Source organism: Protopterus annectens, chromosome 9.part0 (assembly GCF_019279795.1).
Source record: "Protopterus annectens isolate FY-2018-M chromosome 9.part0, PAN1.0, whole genome shotgun sequence".
NCBI lineage: Eukaryota > Metazoa > Chordata > Ceratodontiformes > Protopteridae > Protopterus > Protopterus annectens.
Window position 1 is genome coordinate 1,561,805,251 of NC_056743.1, and position 20,968 is coordinate 1,561,826,218.

Consider the following 20,968-nt stretch of genomic DNA (forward strand, 5'->3'; position numbering starts at 1 on the left):
TTATTTTCCTGTGCCACTATTGAGCAGAGCCACAGAGGTGATCCCCGGGGTGAATTTCCTATTTCCCATCCAATTATCAAGATTTTTCTTGAAGAGTGCTAATGAGGAGTTTTGTTTGATATAGATAGGTAGTTTATTCCAGAGTATGGGAAGTCTCTGGGACAGGAATCTATCCCTTCGGCAAGTTCTGTTTAATGTGGTGATAAGGTTTAGGTCCCTAGAGCGTGTAGCTTGGAGAGATTGGGATTTCTTTAAGTGGAGCATGTCCAACAGCTCTGGGTTTGACATAGCTTTGTATGTTAGGCAGAGATCACCTCTGAGTAGGCGATATGCAACGGAGTAAAGCTGGAGTTTTTTGAGACGGTCTGTGTAGGGCATCTGTTTGAGGCTGGTAATCTTCTTTGTGAGGTATTTCTGCGGCCTTTCCAGTTGTTGTAGATGTCTTGTGAGGTACATACCAAAAGGGGCATTGTACTCTATAATGGGTCTAATGAGTGATGAGTAGAGGGGAACAATGACCTCTTTTTTTCTGGATGAGAAACCTTTTGTGATGAGGTGTGCCACATAGAAGGATTTCCTGACTACTGTGGCAATGTGATTATCAAAGGAGAGACCACTGTCCACCTGTGTCCCAAGGTCTCATCACACTTTCAGTGTTAAGTATACTACCACCTATGTTGTAGTTCATGGGTACAGAGTTTTTACCAAAGGGGATGACAATGCACTTTTTGGCATTGAGCTTGAGGCTATGGCTTTGACACCAGGCATCTGTCTCAGTGAGGCCCTTTTGTAGGATGTCCAAATCATTAGGAGTTTTGATTATGGCTCCTAGTTTGCAGTCATCTGCGAACTTCATTAGCCAAAGACCTTCTGCATTAGCTTGTACTTCAGAGAAGTAGATACCAAACAGGAGAGGACCCAGGACTGAACCCTGTGGTACTCCACTTGTCACTGGTCTGAAGTCGGATTTGGAGTCTGCTACTTTCACAGTGTGGGTTCTGTCAGTGAGCCAGTTGGCAACCCATCTTGTGACATAGGGATTTATACCTAGTTTAGTGAGTTTATCTATAATTCCAGAGTGGGGGATGGTGTCAAAAGCCTTGACAAGATCTAGATAGGCTGTGTGAACCACCTTACCCTTGACTAAGGCTTTGGTGACTGCTTCAAAGACGTCTATCAGGTTTAGGAGACATGATCTGCCTTTTGCAAACCCAAACTGGGTGGGATCCAGAGTTTGGAGATTACCAATATCTTTGTTTATAAGTTCCATGATGATTCGTTCCATAGCCTTGCAGACCAGGCTCATCAGGCTAATGGGGTGGTAGTTCCCGGTATCCGTGGTGGCTCCCCCCTTGTGGAGTGGGACAACTGTTGCTGTGCGCCATTCAGCAGGCACAAAGCCTGAGGTGAGGCTATGATTGAACATGGTACTTAGGTGGGGTGCCAGTTCGTTCTGTAGTTCATGTAGAATGCAGCCTGGGATGTTGTCTGGTCCCATGGATGCTGTGTTCTTGGCTTTGGAGAGTGTGGTTTTTACCTGTGCAGCCGTGATTACAGGAACTTTGCATTCTTCCAGTATAGAGATGGGTTCTTTAGGGGATGAGAGGGGGGTAAAGTTAGCACTGAACCTATCTGCCAGGATGCTGGCAATATCAGTTGGGTCTGTATATTTAGTGCCATTGTGCTGTAACTCAAAGCAGATCTGAGTGTTGCCATTAAGATTCTTGACATAGCTATAGAATGCTTTGTGGTTGTCTTTAGAATCAGTGGTGATTTTGTTTTCGTAACTAGCTTTGGAGGATTTTATCAGGGATCGCAGCTTCTTACTGAGGCTGACCAGGGAGCTCCTGCACTTGTGGGATTTTACTCTCTTTTGCAAGAGTTTCTTCCTTCTGTTGTACAGTTTGTTTATGGCAGGGGACCACCAGATTGGCTTCCTTTTTTTTGTAGTATAGCGTCTTGGCTCTGTTTGGGATAGCACGATCCATGCACTCATGTAAGTGCTTATAAAGTGCAATTGTGTAGGATCCAGTAGTCGTAACTGTATTGTCCATCTGCATGGGTGTCATGAAGTTCACCACTTCTGTCTTAAGAAGCATGAAGTTGGCTTTGGAGAAATTTTTTACCATGATTTCCTTAATGGGGGGTGGAGGCAGGATATGGACATCTAGGGTAATTAGCTTATGGCTGGAGCGGACCAATGAGGTGTTGATTTCAGGTGTGTCACTCATATTGGTAATGACTAGATCCAGGATATTGTTGGCCCTGGTGGGGGTGTGGATAAGTTGATCCAGGGCATTGGAGTTTATGAATTCCAGAAAGCATTGAGCAAAGGAGTTGGTACATGAGTAGTTTTCCCAGTTAATGGTGGGGTAGTTGAAATCACCCATTATTAGGGTGTTTGATTGAACCCTAATATTTTCCAGTACATCAAGAAAAGAGGAGTGGGAATCCTGGGGCATGGTGGGTGATCTGTAGCAAGCTACAATTTGGATTGCAGTTTTGCCCAGAGTTAGTTGCACTTGGATAACCCCAGCTGCATTATGCTGAGCAACTAGCCTGGAGGTGTGGATATCCTTAATGAATATGGACATACCTCCGCCTTTGGTATGGAGTTATATGTATTGGTAGCATATCTAAATATGACACTAAGTTCTTTTTTATGATACCTATTGCTACTACTACTATTGCAACAGTCTGGGTACCCTTCTTCCAAGTTGCTTGTGTTTCTGCCTACAGATCCCGGTATTTTATGACTTTGTGACTCTTTGTATATAAGAGATTGTAATCACTAGGTGCAACAATTTCAATGATCAATGCTACTTTTGTCTTCTTCTCATGGACTACTGTATCTGTTTTTCTTGCATCTATTTTCTGCACTGTTGGTAACAGGTGATCCCATATGATACAACTTCATCATTCTCTATAATGCTTTGTGGCTAATGTTTCCAATGCATCTCAGCCACTTATTGTAATATTTGCACAATCCCCAATGCAACAGTCTTGCCACATTATTATGCTTTTCAGTATACAGGCCCTATGAATATATTATACACAGCAATAAGATGTGCAACTGTTTCCAGTTCTGTTTCAGAAACCCTCATTCATCTGTTTCTCCTACATGTTCAGTGGACTTCGTAACCAACATGTACATAATCCACTATCCTGACCTACAATTAGTAACGTTCATCCTTCAGTTTGAATCCGTCTCTCCTTAATCATTCCTGTGTCAAATCCTGATTGACATGAGGTTGTTCCAGGAGAGCTCTTTACTTACTACAATATTTATGTCTTTTCCACATTTCTGACCTTCTCATCTGATCCTTCTCCTTATATAATTTCTTTTGTATTTTTGGCACTGTCAGTGGCTGTCTGATTTTAATCTATTTCTGTTTTGATTTCCATTCTCAATTGCCACCTGATTGCTTCTGCTAAGCTAAGCACAGTGGTCATCTTAGACTTCCTCTCCTCATGTTGTAAAATGTTCACTATGTTTGTATCTGATGAGGTTAGCAGATAAGTATGCAGTTTCACAACTGCAGATCTATGCATGTAATCAATTTCAGGGAGGCCCATACCTCCTTCAGAGCATGGAATATGTAATCTTAGTATACACTGATTTTTATATATCATTTAACAAGTGTGAAGAATTTTTCTTGTTTTTCTGTCCATCTGATCCAGTACCTTTTTGGGGTCATTTAATCACATCAAAACTGTAAGTTAAAAGAGGAAGAGTAGATTGGTTTATAGCTTGGACTTTATTCCTAAACAAGGCTGTTTTCAATATTAATTTCAGGCTTCTGAAGTATTCCTTACTGAATTTTATTCACATTTGTTCATATTTTATTGCCAATCCTTCATCAATTTCCAAATATTTGTACACTCCTTCTTGTTGAAGTTCCTTTATATCACATTCCTATACTAGATTGATATTTTCTTGGTACTGCAACTTTTCTGATTTAGGCACTGTTTTTGGAATATTATCAAGACCAAATGTCATTATTATATCATCTAACAAAGTTTTAAGCACTTGCAGTTGTGCTTTCAACTCCTCATTTGAAGAACTATACAGTTTCAAATAATCCACAAAAAATAGATGAGAAATCTTTTTGCATGTGTATTTTCTGGGAGTCAAATTGTAACCAAGACCTAATCTGTTAAGCAAGCAGCTTAATTGGTTAAGAGCAAGAAAAAACAACAGCAATGACAAAAAATCACCCTGGGATATCTCCCTTAAAAATTGTATTGATAGAATAGAAATTTGCCCTTTGTCATGACTTAATTGCAAAATGTTTCATGGTCACTGCAATGTAATTGATCACGTAGGATGTATATTATACATTGTAAACACTCCTTTATCCATGATTTTGGGATGCTATCAATGTTTTATTTTTTTGTAATCTATCCATGCCATACTTAGATTCTTCCCCTTTTTACAATTCTCCATTATGGCTTTATTTAGCAACAAATGATCCTTTGCTCCATGTGACTTTCTTTTGTTATCCTTTTGTCCTATTGTCATGATTAAGTTTTCTTCTAAATGACTATAAACTCTGTCTGCATCAATTCCAGTATGTAGTTTGTAAATCACTGGAAGGCAAGTTATTAGTTTATAGTTTTTAGGTTGGCTTACAGATTTATTGTTAAGGAGGAGTATCATTTTTCTTGTTGTTAACCAAGTTGGTATCTGTTCAGGATACACATATAAGTAATTCATTTTTAGGGCTAAATCTTTGTGTAAAGATGTTAATACTTTTAGCTAGACATTAGGTACTGCATCTGGCAGGCCTGAGGTTTTCCATTTAGGAGCGTTTGTTAATTTTTGTTTAAATTTCTCTGGCTGCTATTTCACCCCATTTCATATCTTGTGCATTTGAATCCTTATTGTTTTCTTTAATTGTTCTCTACATTCAGCATCTATGCTATGTTCTACAGAGTCTTCCTAAAAGTTTCTTCAAGATGTGTCTATTTCTTCTTTATTTGTTAGTATTTCTGTTCCTTTTAATTTGCTCCCCAGTTCTCTGTAAAACTTTTTTGGGTCATCAATGAATTGCTTACTTTGCACTTTTCCTTTGTATGTATCTGCATATCTTCTAAGTTTTTCAGCCTTTGCTAATATCTTTAGTTTAGAATTTAGAAATAATACATGATGGAACCTGGTTTGTTCTGATACTGTATGTTGGTTTTAACGTCTAGCTTTCTAAGTATTTTTATTGTTCTGTTCACTCTTCTATATTCTTTTAACAGTGACATTTGTCACCTTAATTGCCTTATAGTTTTGTCTATTTAGTGCTTCCATTATTGGATTTTATTTCTTCCCTTCCTATCCCTTATTGCTCTATATTTTTCTGGTAAGACAATTAGTTTAGCTATACAGTAATATATCCTATTTCTTTCTGTTATATAAAACAATTTTTTTGTTAATAGTCTTGATTACTGTGTTCATCCGTTTTATCAGACTTTTAACATTTTGGGACTTATGTACTTTCTGTAATCTATTTTTCATTAATCTTAGTATGTCTATTCATCTCTATCAAATCAAGCAACTCTTCCCTTAGATGATGTTCTTCTAAACTGAGGGTACATTCTTTGATCTCTGCTTCCTACAGGCATTATACAGAAAGTTCCAGAACATCTTCCTGTGACATATTCTCCATCTGCATCTTGTGTCATCCATTGCTCCTTCACAATGGCCCATCACTCCACAACATTGCCTGCTTCAGAGTTGTCATTGTTTCCTTCTCCTTCCCTTTTTGTGCCACTCTAACTTTTTGTACTGGTTTCATATGGAAAACCACAGAGTATCTTCATGTGACAAGTGATCAGATACTTCCCATTCTACCTGTTTCTCCTTAATTTGGGGGCTCATTGTTCTATCATGCTTTGACATTAACAATGTTGGATTTTTTAACACCAAAGCCTTAATTTTGCATGTAATCCATAACTTCAGTTTCTATTTTTTAAGTTCTGCATTACTAATTCTCTTTTCTACTTTCCCCCTTTGTGTTCTTATTTTCTGTAATGTAAAATTTTCCATACCTGGATGCCTTTGCCTGTATTTCTTTTCAAATATCTTTGTTGCAGCTTTGTTGTATTGATTAGTTTTGCTGTCTCTTTGCATAAGTATTCCACCATATCAAATGTCTTTTTCTTTCATATGTCCATCTATAGATGTCTCCCATTCAACCTGTTTCTCTTTAATTTGGGGACTCGTTCCATCATGCTGCAACATAACATGTGTTATCTGACTTTCTACACTAAATCCTTTGCTTCACATGTATTCCATAACTTCAGTTTCTATTTGATTAACTTCTACCTTACTAATATTCTGTTCTACATTCCCCCTTTGTAATCTTATTTTTGTATTGTGAAATTTTACATATCTGGGTACCTTGCCTGTATCTCTCCTCAAATATCTTTGGAGCTGCTTTTTTTGTATTGATTAGATTAACTTTCTGTTTTGCATAAATATTGCACCATATCATACCACTTTTTCTTTCCCATGTACATATTTATTTTTTATACCTTTTCAAAAATGCCTGGGTTTTAGTTTTATATATTTATACTACTTCTGTCTCTTCATTTTCCTGGTGGCCCAAATTTTCTTTGTCTATAAAATGTTTTTCATGGAACTCCTGTATTAATTAATGTACATTTGCATTTGAAGCTTTTGGCAGTTTTCTTGTGCAAGTATTTTTCTTTCCTGTAATTTCTCTCTTAATCTTTTTGAATATATTTTCTCTGGAAATTCTGGGCTTCTTGTGAAATAGTAACGATACATAATTTCTTCCTTTTCCTCAATAGTCCTCTCTTTTATCTTTATGGCTGTTTTTTGACATGTCATTTTTTGTGATTTTTGTGAACTACTATTTCATTCTACAATGGGGGGTGGGGGTGGGGCTTCCTCCCTCTGAGCCTGGCCTAACCTCACTGTAGAAATGTTTCTGAGTCTATAGGATTCTAGACTGCCAGTTTTTCCAGTCCTGGCACTAGTGGGCACACCAGGATTGGGCACTTGTTTATCCAAGAACTTGTATGCCCAGCTGTCTTTTTTGTTTTTTAACCTACCTCGCTCCATTATATATGCTATATAAGATATAGTCTATATACCAGTGTCTTCTTAGTGAGATTTTGTGAAAACAGGGTCAACCACATAAAGGTACTTGCCAAGACTTGAGGATGACTTCAGTTCCAGCAATACTATTGTTCTTTTCTTGCTGACTATATCATCTCTTCATCCACATGCTTTCCTGTTTGAGCTGGCTTATTTTCCTAAGTACTTAAAGAAACAGCACAAAGAAATGGTCCAGATAAAAATTACTTTAGCTAGCAGATTTAGAAGGCTGTCTGTCTGATGGCTTCCTGTCTGGGAAGACACCTTGTTGAAGTTATTCAGTTAAGTAGATAGATGGGCGAGTGTTCTTGTTCTAATACATTACATTCAACAGGTCAGTTATTTAAAGCCAGTTACAGACAATGGTGGGGAGGTCTATGGGAGCTGATCAGTAGAAAATATGGGAAGGGAGAAACAAGAAGCCAGTGTCAATGCTTAGAGGTTAGTCTTGTATCTGGATATTCCTGAAAGACTCATGAGGGCTTACCAGCTCAGAAGCCTGTGAAACCTCATTCTTAGTTTAAGGGGTTTGATTTTTATTTCTAACAAACAAAAAATGACAGTACACCATGAGCTACCACTATAGAACTATATTTAAAATAAAAAAACAGTTTACCTGAGCTACATCAGGTCCATATAACTGAGTGGTTTGTAGAGTGGTTTACAGTTTGATCATTGAAAATGCCTGCTTTTATGAGGCTACCACCAGACTTTATTAGCCTGTTTTGTATCACATGTAGTACGAAAGGCTGTGTCTGCTTTATGGGGATCATATTCCTTGAAGCAAATTATGAATGTTTTATTACAGAATTTTTCCAGTCTGACTTGTCCTTTCAGTGCTTCTATAACATGTAATATGAGAAGCTGTGCACAGTTTTATGGGGCTCATATTTCCTGAAATATATTATGACCAAGACTTATTTTCTCTCGTTTGGCAAAAAGGATTACAGTGCCGTGGCAGCTGGTGACTTCAAATCAAAGGGGGGCTGCAGGAGACAGCTGAATTGGTGGGGTCAATGGGAAGGGGTGCAGCCAACTAGAAAGGGGAGGAGCTATGCTCAAAACCACAAAAACTAACTTTAATTAAATATGCTGTCCTGGGTGCCAAACCCTCATTATCAGAGTCCAATCAAGACAAATTAAGTGTAAAAGAATAAAAATATTTCAATGCATTGGCTGCATGACAGCTTACTTAATATCTAGATGGAAACAAAAAGGTTGTGAGGCATGAAAAAATAAATTACTTTTTAAATGCATTACTGGAATGCCAGTCAAAATCAAGTATAAGAAAAACAAGCAGCACTTAACTGAAATCACTTCTCCTTGCACTGCAGTTCTAATTATAATTTATATTCAGCTTTATTAAAGTACCAAGTAACATGCTGAAAGTAGCAATCTCTGTGATACCCCCACTTGTAAAAATGTTTCTTATCCAAAAAAGACCTGCCACCTGACAACAACTATCTACTTGTTTCATGGGAAGACATGATCAAAGTAAAAAATGAACAGCAAACAAGAATCAAGCTCAAGATACATTGCTTAAAGGATTACTGTACAGGTTATGGACCACACATGAATGGCATTCTATTTAGTTTACGGATAAAGCCCTCAGAGATCACAGAAGTCTCCAACAAGTGTAATGAGCTTCTTAAAATAATGTAATCCTGTCCTTTATTACAAATACTGTCATATGCATTTCAATACCCAACGCTTATACATTATCTAGTTAAGTATTCTCTGCATGGCAACAACAGAAAGGCTTTCAATGTTGGCAATTCTTTAACAGTATGCTTATTAAAGCTTACTTGCATGTTATGATCTCAGACAAGCTTATCTGATGGTCATTAAAGCATTGCTACTTAAACACAGAGCAACGGGCACTTTCTGAGTAATAAGCATAAATCAACAGTACAAAAGTATGACAGAAACCAGACCATTCTGCAAAATCAAGAACAGATGAAAAGCCACTGTAGTACTTGTGTCTACCTTGGATGGGGGGATACTCTGCACATTTACACTGGATAACTGCTCCTTGCCTTGCTTGGACACATCCAGAGTCACTACATGGGGGAGTGGGGTGCAACAAGTATGTCACAATTTGAAATGTCTCTGGCTGACTGTGATGGCCCTGACACATTTGTCATACCTCTCAACCTCAGAGCAAGAAATCTGGACATACATAGAAGTGGGACAAAGGCCCAAAAATAAGGACAATTTTTAAATATTGCTCTTATAAACTTAGAAAGATAATAGAATAGTAGGTCTTGCATTAGTATGAATTTTCTGAAGGATATGAAATCTGAAACTCAAATGTCTGTCATTATTTTCTAACTTCAGTCTTTAATGCTTTACCACTAATTTGCCAAAAAAACACAATTTTTTTGAAATATGGACCAAAAATGTGATGCAAAAATATAAAATAGCCACACAATACAGCTGGGAACCTGTCAAAGAAGGGACACTTTTTTAATATTAGTACTGCTAACTTGAGCAGCTGACAAAATAAAAGAATCTACATGCATTTCTGAAATAAAAGTAATCTATAACTCTACATAATCTATAACTCTACAAAATACAAAATAGGCCTGTTTGATACTGGTTTGTTAAGGTTTGAAAAAGCTGTGTAGCGAAAGCGCTTACGGTATCTTGTTCAAATAAAGGTTTTATCAACTTTATTCACTGATTTGGAATTACTTGGAATTACTTTTCTCCTTGAAAGATTGCCTAAAGGTCTGAATAGACATTTTCATGTTACTTTTTGGTTCTGACTACCGTTTTGGAGCTTTTATTCAATGTAAGGTCTGAATTAGACTTCACTAATCTATAACTCTGATTATTACAGTTATTTCTTAATTGTAAACCCTCCGTGTTTTCTTCCAAAATTGCTATTTTGCGGAGGGATTATTAGGGGAAGAGCAACATTTTGAGCCAAATTCGGGGACAGTTGAGAGGTTTGGCTATGCCTAATGCTATAAAGCAATTTAGTTCCATGTACCTCTCAACCTGTTAATGCAATAAATCTGGACAAGGCCAAATATATTGGGGGAATATATAAACAGTACTAAAAATTGCTCTTGTATATACTGAGACAGTTGATAGAATAACAGGTCTTATTTTAGCATGCATTTTTCTGAAGGTTATGAAATCTGAAACTCAGTGTGTCATTATTTAGTGACTTAATTCCTAAATGATTTTCCAGAAAACCACAAATTTTATGAGGAACAAACCAAAAATAAGAAGCAAAAATCTATTCATTCTGTGAAAATCTGGCAGTTGGGAGGTATAGTTCAGCTGGGGCTGTCTTTGAGTTTGCCACCCTTCCCCCTCACAAAATCATGGTCGAATGGAGCCCTCCTCCCTGCAGCCATTCCAATGATCCATTACTTGGCTATTTCACTCCATTTACCATAAACACTAATGTGCATATTGCCTTACTTCTATGATGATTTGGATTTCATTTGAAAGTTTTATTTTGTATTTTACAGCACAAACACTAAGACATCTGCTAAACAAAGCAATGCAGTCTCACAATGAAAACAGGCATTAAAACTTCTCTGCCCTTGAAACTCACATTCAATGAAACAGCATTGAAACCCACATTTAAAGAAAATACATTTTGCCAGTGGCAGATAAAGATTAACTTTGGGCTGTTTTCAAATCATAGGCCCCTTGCATATGAAACATACATGTGCTCTTTGATACACACTCCTGATTGTACTAAATTATATTCCTTGTACAATACAGTACAGTTGTTAGATGGCATTTTAAATTTATTGTTTTAAACATTTTTCCAGTAAACAATGAAACAAAATGCATGCACCAATGACAAAACTACCCAATTCAGAACATTTCCATCATAAAAGTCTACTCAACCTTCTACAGTCCACCAGTATCAGTAAATATGCACAATCTCTGAAGTAGTAAAAGTCATCTAAATAATTCCACATTAAAGAAATCTGTAACAATGAAGAGGTTACTGCTAGCAAACAACTTTATATGTCATTGTTTATTCATCTACAAATAAAGTGCCTGTTGCCCTTGAGGAATAAACTGCCTATGTTGCATGCATTAAAAAAATGATAAGCTAGTAATATCGCAATAGGGACTGCATGGCAAACTAATAACAGGTTCATAGTTACTACTCTAGGTATCTTTGCCAAAAAGGACTTCAGCATCCAACCACTTTACAACACAGTACAATATCAGCGATGCATCTATCTACTGTGGGAGTAGAACCCACAGCCGTCTGCATCAAAAGCAAGTACACTACCTGACTCAGACTCAGCATAAGCAGCACTAAAGTTTTGTTCCCCTGCAGCTTTCAGCTCCTTGTAAAATCTACTCGACACGCAGTTGTATCTCTGAACTTTGCAGCACAAGAAATCTGGAAAAAGCCAACATTTATTGGGTGGGGGCAAAAGCCCAAAAACCAAGGACACATGTTAAACATTGCTTGTATAATGTTGGAAAGTTGCTAGAATAAAATGCTGTGTTACCACCATACATTTCACTGCCACGTCTTTAACCCAGGGGACCCTGTGTAAAACAGTCAGAGAAACATACAACTATGCCAAATCAGCTGTTTTGTGAAAGAGAGGAAGATGAACTTAAATGGCTACCACTTAGTGAATTTAGTTCTCACCATAGCTGTCAACTTCTTGGCACAAAACACCTGAACAAAGCCAATAATGGGGAAATACAGCCCCCAAACATATTCAGTGAATTCAGTTCTCACCGTAGCTCTCAACCTCTTAGCAAAAAACATGTGGACAAAGCCAATAAATGGGGAGAGGATACAGCCCCCAAACATTCAATGAATTCAGTTCTCACCATAGATAACTCTCAACCTCAGCACAAAATACCTGGACGAAGACAATAATGGGGGAATACAGTCCCAAAAATAGGGACAAATTTCAAATATCCATGTTATAAACTTAGACAACTGCTAGAATAAACAGTTTTGTGTTACCATGTACTTTCTGAAGAATATTTAGTCTGAAATTCAAATGCCTGTTATTTGTAAACATTTAACTAGGAAACTAGCCTGACTTGGAACAAAATACAATTTTCAGCAGAGCAGGGGGAAATGCGAGACACATCCTTTTAAGATGGGAGGACATGCAGACACCACACAGAAGGTGTCCCAGCCAAGAATCAAACCAGAGAACCTGTAGCTGTTAGGCAGCAATGCTACCAGTGCACCACTGCACTAGACTTTGTAAGGAAAAATGTAGATACAGAAACCATAGATTTTATGAGGAACAGAACAAATGTGAGGCAAAAATCTGCAATTTTTTTAGAAATGGTGGTGGATAGGGAATTCATGTCCTTGCCACCTGCATCCAAGGTACAGGGTTCCAAGCCTGAGTATCTCTGCCCACCACCATTTGTTCTCTATAGCCACCAGTATATAGCAACTGGGGCATTTCACCCACACATCCTTCCTTCATCCAGCAGTATAATTCATGTCATGAAGCCTTCACCTACCTGCTGTAAAAAATGTCCTACCTGTTTCACGAACAAAGCCCACAATCCAGCTAGTGACCAAACATCTAGCTGAAGCCTTTGTCCAGCAGTAATCCATGAACAAAGCCTGTGCAGCAGTGAAAGCCCTGTGGGAGCAGCTCACCCCTCATTGGTTCTGCCTGCAGCTGAAGCAGTCCAGAGCTCCTTTGTTCTGTGCAGTTGTCACCGCATAGATTCCTGGGTATGTCATAACAATGATTGCTGGGTACCTCTTTGTCTGTATCCAGACTGCTGTTAAAGGCAGTATGAGTTCTCTAAGGTGTTCGTGCATGTGCAGAGGAGTCAGGACTCATGTTTTTTTTCTTCCATTTTTGTTTTCTTGTTTTACAGATTTTTTTTTTTGTTTTTTTCTAGGTGGAAGGGCTGCAGTCCGGCAGTCCAATAGCATAAGCCGCCCCTGTTACAGTGTCTGCTTATAAGAGGCTCGTATACATGAATTATGTGATCATTCCCCAATCTTCTTCCTGATGAACACAGATCTTTAATATGCAGGGAGGTAGGCACCTGGAACCACATTAGGTACTCCCATTTTTTGAAAAATACATGCAAACAGAGAAATAGCTTTTAGTGGAACCATATCACAGTGCTCATAAATACAGATCTCAGGGATGTTCACAAATCTTAAAAAAAACATGTAAATACAGTTTGACACCTCAGAACCTTTTGAATAGACTTTTTGTAACCATGAAATAAAAAAATTCACCAAGTGGTGCACCAACCACAGACTATACAAAACCTTTAATAAAAATAAGTATCTTAGATCTCCTTTGCCCATAGGTGTTCCAGTCTGCAGTCTTCACTGTCAAGCATCTTCCTGGATCTAGCCATTAATAAGGGCTTTTCTGTGCCAATTCTTCCTTTCCTGAAGTTCTAGGTGGTGAAGTCAGTGGAAAAGAAGGCTAGGTAGCTGTGTGCTTAGCTAGATAAAGGGCTGGAAACTGGGAGGAATCAGGTGGAAGAGCAGTTAACTAATCTGCTGAAATAGGGGGTGGTGCCATGGGGCTCAGGGAGGGGTAGCTGATATAAGAGACGGATGTAATCAGTATGGGTATAGGCTGTCAATCAAACTAGGAGGCTAGTGTTTACCCCCCCACACACACACACCTTACAAACCACTGTATTTGATGGACATGCTGAAGCTCAGGTGACATTGTTTTCTTAAATAGTGGTAGCTCATGGTGTGTTGTCATGTTTGTTAAAAATAAAAATAAATAGCTTTTAACTAAGAATGGGGTTTCATTGGCTGCTGAGTTGTTAAACCCTCATGGGTCTTTCAGGAATATTCAAATGAGGGCCTAGCCTCTAAGTTTTGGGACTAGCTCCTTAATTTTCCATCTTCCAGATTTTACTCCAATCAGCTCCCCAAGACCCTCCCACCATTGTCAGTAACTGTCTTTAAATAACTGACCTGCTGACAGTAATGTATGAAAACAAGGACACTTGTCCATCTACCAGCTCAACTGAATAAACTACTTGAAACTTCAACAAGGTGTTTTTATACCTCCCACAGGGAGGGTATCGGAAAGACAGTTTCATAGATCTGCTAGTTAAAGTGATTTTATCTGAACGTCTCCTTTGTATTCAGTTTCATATTGTTCCTGTCATCTTCTGGGTCTCAGGTGGGATACCAGATGTAACTCCAGCTTTTTCAATTACCTCTGTTTTCTGAGTTTTAAAAGAAAGTCATTAACTACCATGTTATTCTTACTTTTAGTCCTTTTCATCCTTACTGTATTGGATTTTATTTTTTTTTAATTGTCTCCTTGCTTATGTGATATTTTATTTTATTCTTATTTAATGTGCCTGGAATACAGGCAGTATTATAAATGTTAACTTTAACTTGAAAGATTCATAATGCAAAAACCTCCCCATAACAAACCCATGATGTTTTTTTTTCTAACATATAGGTCTCTTGCATCATTATAGCTAAATTGTATTATAACTTTCTCCTTGATTTAGTAAGAATGTTGATCAGGCTAATGTTTTCTTAATTTAAATTATTGTTTTGTTGGTCACCTAGTCTGATTTTCTGTGTTTAGACAGATTCAAATAGCATGTGAGATGTGGGTAATTCAGAAAAGTTTGTGAAGAGGTGAATCAAGTCTGAAAATAGGGACTTAACCTCCAGACATAAGTACACTACAGACCTGTAAATCTGACCAGTGTCATATGAACAGCTATGACAAGACTTGGCATGGAACTAATCAATAGGGACTTAGGGAACCTCCACATACTTTAGTCATCTCAGTTTAGATTCATCAAGGGCAGGTCATGCTTACTCAACCTGGTAGACTTTTGTGCAAAGGTCACCAAAGCAATGGCTAAAGGTAAAACGGTACACTCTGCATACCTCAACTTGGCCAAAGACTTTGACACAACCCCCCACTCAGGCATAGTAGAAAAGCTAAATAAACTGGAAATAAGCTGCTGTGTAACCTGCTGGATTGCCATCTTGCTCACAGTTGGGATGCAGGAAATCAAAATAGGGAAAGTTACATCCACAAAGAGACCATTTACCAGTGAAATACCCCAGGCTTCTGTGCTAGAACCTCTCCTGTTTGGGATTTACTTTTATTAAGTAAAGGCCAATACTAAAGGGCTCTAACCAATTAAGTTTGCAGATGACCGCAAGCTAATAGTAGTCACTGGATCCCCAAATGACTTAGCTATTCATCAGGAAGGTTTGTCCCAAATAAATAACTGGTGCCAAAATCATGGACTGCAACCAAATGTCAAAAATGCATTTTTGCATCCTTTGGGAAGTCATCTACCCCCAGGAACTACCACATTGACAATGCACCCCTTAGAGTTGACCCAGTCGTTTGGGATTTGAGAACTTAATGCAGATAGTGACCTAACTTTTGATTATAATGTATCTAGTGTAATAAGAAAGTATTTCTATATTGCACAGATTATAAGCAAAGGGATTGTGACTAGATCTAGGGATCTCATTTCCCCTCTTTACTCAGCCCTCATTAGGCCAGTCACTGAGTATAATGCCCCCTTTGGCATATATCTGTCCAAGGCCTAAGCAGTATGTACTACATGGACTGACTCAAAGCTCTGTCATTACACTTGGTATCCTACAGACTACAAAGAGGTGACCTGTGCCTAGAACACAAGGTATCCAGTGACCCAGTATTAATGGATTTACTACACATCAGCATGTGAAATGGCATCAGAAATATTCAGTCTAGGGATCTAAACCAGGTTTTAGGAATAGCTATACCTTGTACAGGCTTCCATCCACATGAAACAAAGCTCATCCCAGTTCGTATTCAAGTACAACTTAGATCTACGGATGGGAAACAGTAAATTTACCCAATGACTGACCTCTATAGTACAAATGGACAGAGGTATTTCCTAAATGCTTTATCCCATGCATAGGTCCCCTCAAATTATCTAAAGTATAATCCCAGTTATTTTCATTGGGGTAATATATACAGTCGATATAAAAAGTGTACACACCCCTGTTAAAATGCCAGGTTTTTGTGATATAAAAAATGAAACCACAATAAATAATTTCAAAACTTTTCCCACCTTTAATGTGACCTATAACCTGTACAATTCAATTGAAAACCCAACAAATCTGTTAAGGGAAAAAATATAAAAAATAAAAAACGTACAATAAGCTGGTTGCATAAGTGTGCACACACTTAAACTAATACTTTGCTGAAGCACCTTTTGATTTAATTACAACATTCAGTCTTCTTGGGTATACACCTGCCATCAATTAAAGAGACTCTGATTAACCCCAAATAAAGTTTAGCTGTCCTAGTAGGATTTTCCTGACATTTATTCACTTGTCTGCTACAGCAAAAGCCATGGTTCACAGAGAGCTTACAAAGCATCAGTTATCTCATTGTTGAAAGATATCAGTCAGGAGAAGGGTACAAAAAAATTTCCACAACATTGGATATACCATGGAACACAGTGAAGACAGTCATCAAAAAGTGAAGAAAATATGGGACAAAAGTGACGTTGCAAAGAACTGGACATCACCAAAATTGATGAAAAGACAAGATGAAAACTGGTCAGGGAGGCTGCCAAGAGATCAACAGCAACACTGAAGGAGCTGCAGAAATTTCTGGCAAGTATGGTTGTGCACTACATGTGACAACAATCTCCTGTGTTCTCCATATTTCTGGTCTATGGGGTAGGGTTGCAAGACGGAAACATTTTCTTACACAGAAAAATATCCAGACTTGGCTAAAATTTGCAAAACAATACATCAAGTTTCCCAAAGGCATGTGAGAAAATGAGTAATGGTCTGATGTGACCAAGGTTGAACTTTCTGGCCACAATTCCGGAAGGTACGTTTGGTACAAAAACAGCACTTTGCATCACCAAAAGTACACCATCCCCACAATGAAGCATGGTGGTGGCAGTATCATGCTTTGGGGTTGCTTTTCTTCAGCTGGAACTGGGGCTTTTGTCAATGTGGAGGGAATTATGAACAGCTCCAAATATCAGTCACTTTTGGCCCAAAACCTTCAGGCATCTGCTAGAAAGCTGAAGATGAAGAGGAATTTCACCTTTCAACATGACAATGACCCCAGGCATACCTCCAAATCACTAAAGAATTGCTTCACCAGAAGAAATTTAAAGTTTTGGAATTGCCCATCCAGAGCCCAGACCTAAATCTAATAGAAAATCTGTGGGGTGACCTGAAGAGGGCTGTGCACAAGAGATACCCTTGCAATCTGACAGATTTGGAGTGCTTTTGCAAGGAAGAGTGGGCAAATATTGCCAAGTCAAGATGTACCATGCTGATAGACTCCTACCCAAGAAGACTGAATGTTGTAATTAAATCAAAAGGTGCTTCAACAAAGTATTAGTTTACGAGTGTGAACACTTATACAACCAGCTTATTGTACATTTGTTTATTTTTTATATTTTCCCCCTACCAGATTTGTTTGTTTTTCAATTGAATTGTACAGTTTATAGGTCACATTAAAGGTGGGAAAAGTTTTGAAATTATTTATTGTGGTCTCATTTTTTAATATCACAAAAATCTGCCATTTTAATAGGGGTATGTACACTTTTTATATCCACTGTAATTACTGACCATGGTATGGGTAAGGCCAATCTAATAAAAAAATGGGTTGCATTAATCTGTGCACCAAAATGACTAGGCTTAGAATGGCCTGCAAATACTTACCTGTGAATTTATAATGTGTAGGGGTATATAGAGTCCTGAAAATAGGAATGTTTATCCAAAATAGGGACAGCTGAGAGGTCTGGACACCACTAGGTATGTATATTGGTCTCATGGCACTTGGGTTTTTAACTTTTACCTATGGCTGCATTTATTAAACCTGCAGTTATACAGGCTTATAGGTTCATAGGTTCATAGGCTGATACTAGGCTATCTGCCCTAGGGCATTTATAAGCCTAGCCAGAGTGTGTTTGGCTTTTTGCCACCCTTTTAGATTAGTTGACTGTGCCTCTGTATAGTAGGTCACAGAAGGTAGCCCTTTTAAAGTTAGTTTACTGTACCTCTGTCTAGCAGGGACACAGAAGAGATCCCAGGGGTAAACTTACGATCTCCCATCCACTCATCAAGATTTCTCTTGAAGAGGGTCAGTGAAGGGCTCTGCCTAACATGGATTGGGATTTTGTTCCAGAGTGAGGGGAGCCTCTGGGATATGAATCTGAGCACTTGCTCAGAGCATACTATCCAGAGTTATGTTCTTCTGTGTTGTTGCTCCCTCTTCATAGGTTCATAGGTTCATAGGTTCATACTAGGCTATCTGCCCTAGGGCATTTATAAGCCTAGCCAGAGTGTGTGTGGCTTTCACCACCCCTTAGGATGAGAATACTATACCCATTAGTTTGCTGTGCCTCTGTCCAGCAGTGATACAGAGATGATTCCCGGGGTAAACCTACGATCTCCCATCCACTCGTCAAGATTTCTCTTGAACAGAGTCAGTGAGGGGCTCTGCCTCACATGGACTGGGATTCTGTTCCATAGTGTAGGGAGTCTCTGGGTGATGAATCTGTCCTCCAGCACGCCCTATTTATATCCGTGTTGAGGTTTAAGTCTCTTGCTCGTGGCTCTGGTGGATTTGGATTTGTTGAGGAGGGGGATGTCCATTAATTCCGGGTTGGACATGGCCTTGTATGTCAGCCACAGATCACCTCTGAGCAGTCGGTATGTGACTGAATAGAGCTGGAGTTTCTTCAGTCGGACATCATGACATCTGTTTGAGCCCCTTTATCCTTTTGGTGAGGAACTTTTGGGGTCTTTCCAACTGCTGCATGTGTCGGGTAAGGTACATTCGAATGGGGCGTTGTACTCAATCATTGGTCTGATAAGTGAAGAGTACAGGGTACAATGACCTCTCCTGATCTGGATGTGAATCCCTTCATGATCAAGTGGGCAATGTAGAAAGTCTTCCTAACCACTTTGCTAATGTGAGTGTCATAAGAGGGGTTACAGTCAACTTGGGTCCCCAGGTCCCTTTTAACGTCTTCCATGTTTAATGGATTACCACCTATGTGGTAATTATGGTTTACCTTGTTTTTCCCAAAGGGTATGACTATACATTTTTTGGCATTTAGCTTAAGGCCATGGCTCTGGCACCAGTTATCCATTTCTATGAGACCTCTCTGGAGGATGTCTATCTCTGATGGAGTGTCAATTATGGTGCCGAGTTTGCAGTCATCTGCAAATTTTGTCAGCCACAATCCCCCTATGTTTGCCTGCACTTCAGAAAAATATATGCCGAACAAGAGGGGCCCAGGACTGAGCCCTGTGGGACACTGCCGTGACCGGCTTAGAGTCTGACATGGCACCAGCAACTCTAACCCTGTGTGTTCTGTCCTTGAGCCAGTTTGCAACCCATCTTGTGACATATGGGTTTACATCTAAGCTGGTGAGCTTTTCTATGATGCCCGAGTGGGATATTGTGTCGAATGCTTTTGCTAGGTCAAGGTAGGCTGTGTGAACTGCCTTACCCTCATCAATGGCCTTAGTGACTGTTTCGAAAAAGTCGACCAAGTTCAAGAGGCAGGATCTGCCCTTGACAAAGCCAAATTGGGTAGGATCCAGTGTCTGTAGGTCCCCAATGTCTTTATTTATGAGTTCCATTATGATCCTCTCCATAGCTTTGCAGACAAGGCTCGTCAAGCTTATGGTAGGAGACTGAGATCATGAGTACCTCATTTAGAGTGAGCTGTAGGCAGTCTAAGATTAGTAAACCTCTGAGAAAAATGAAGACAGTTTTTCACTACTGCCAGTGATCTTCATACCTTCATGGTACAGCAACCTCAAGGTGAGAATAACAATGAAAAGTGATGATGCAGGTGAATCTTAATCCATGGGGGGAGGTGGCTTGCATCTCTGAAAAAAAATCCTTTTTTTGTGTTAGCACACTTGTTTATGCATTAAACTGCTCAACTGTATGCATTATAAATGTGTGTGTGTGTGTGTGTGTGTGTGTGTGTGTGTGTGTGTGTGTGTGTGTGTGTGTGTGTGTGTGTGTGTGTGTGTGTGTGTGTTTGTGTGTGTGTGTGTGGGGATACTTCTGCTGTTTTTTTATGAGCTTTTGTAGCAAAGCTGTTGTGGTGGGAGGTTAGCTAAAGTGAGGCTAGAGAGAATATACAATTATTGCACCAATAAATGCACCTGATAACATTCCCTCTTACTTCCTAAGTATAGCTGCTGAAGCAATTGCCTATCCTATAAGCATTCTAATTAACCGTTCCATCCATGAATGTACAGTGCCCCAACTCTGGAAACAGGCCTTCATCATTCCTCTGCATAAAGGTGGAAACAACTGTAACGTCAACAATTTCCGTCCCATTGCTATCCTGTCCCCCATTTCTAAACTCCTAGAAAAATGTGTCCAACTCCAAATCTTACCACATCTCTTAGATAATAACCTTCTAACCCCTACTCAACACGGGTTCAGACCAAATCATAGCACTATGACAGCCCTACTCTCCTATCTTGAGACTGTTAATAAAGCACGTGACTCTGGCCAAATTGTCTCCACCCTACTACTTGACCTCTCTAAAGCCTTCGATACTATCTCACACAACCTACTCTTAACTAAACTTTCACAACTTCACCTCTCTCCCTCATCCGTAAACTGGTTCTCTAGCTATTTATCAAACAGATTCCAAGCTGTAAAATGGAAAAAAGCCACTTCCTCCTTTCTTAGTACCCCTACTGGAGTTCCCCAAGGCTCCATTCTAGGTCCCCTTCTTTTCAACATATTTATAAATGACTTCCACAAATCCATTCCATTCTCCAACATCATCCAATATGCAGATGATTCTACCATTATCTGCTCTGATACATCTCCCTCTATGCTCCAAAAG